Genomic DNA, 765 nt, shown 5'->3' with positions numbered 1-765 from the left:
CCAAAAAAACATTGATGAGACTGTCAAACAAACAAACAAAAAAGAATGGGTTAAACCTACTGTATTCATGTGAAATTGTCCAAGGTACTGTTATTTTATTTCTTAGAATTGAGGGCTTAAAATTTATAAGCTGACAGCTCAGTTAATTAAGATAGTGCTCATTGTTGTTGGTAAACAACAACAACAACAATCTTGACTGCATAGCGACTAAAGCTTAAAGGAAACGACTCTTTTATTCACATAAAGCACAAGTTGGGACACTGTATGTGATTGGTGGGGAGCCTTCCGTCAAGCAGCAATTAGGGGACCCAGCTCCTCTTAGGCTTCCCATCTTCCATGCACAGTTTCTAAGTTATCCTGTTTACCTGCATTAAGGATGAGAGGGTGGAGGGTAGACAGCGCTAATGTGGGTGAAGTGGAAGGCAATATATAAGGAAAGAGAGGACCCAGGGGCTTAGGTGGAGAGCAAATGTTTGGAGAATGATGAGGGCAATGAATGTACAAATGTGCTTGACACAATTGATGTATGTTAAGAGTTGTATGAGCCCCTAATAAAATGATTAAGAAAGAAAAAGAAAGAGAGGTTGGCAAAAAGTGATGGGGGCTGGGGAAGACCCTGGGAGGTTTTTCACAAATTACAAATAACAGAGGTAAATACTGTCACACACACACACACACGTAGAGAGAGAACTTGGAGGATGGGCCAAAAGGAGATTTTATGATTCACCTTGACAGAGGCTTCTGCTCACACTCCTCCAGCCACAT

At 41.0% G+C, this 765-nt stretch overlaps 1 pseudogene; it reads right to left on the bottom strand.

Moving 5' to 3' along the window:
• Positions 1 to 765, bottom strand: part of LOC101659503 — an 11,929-nt pseudogene extending 11,164 nt beyond the window's left edge.

This window comes from Echinops telfairi, unplaced genomic scaffold, assembly GCF_000313985.2.
Source record: "Echinops telfairi isolate 266 unplaced genomic scaffold, ASM31398v2 ScPeMD7_7441;HRSCAF=8479, whole genome shotgun sequence".
Lineage (NCBI taxonomy): Eukaryota > Metazoa > Chordata > Mammalia > Afrosoricida > Tenrecidae > Echinops > Echinops telfairi.
The sequence above is the reverse complement of the archived record's forward strand: the minus strand, read 5'-3'. Positions and strand labels throughout refer to the sequence as shown.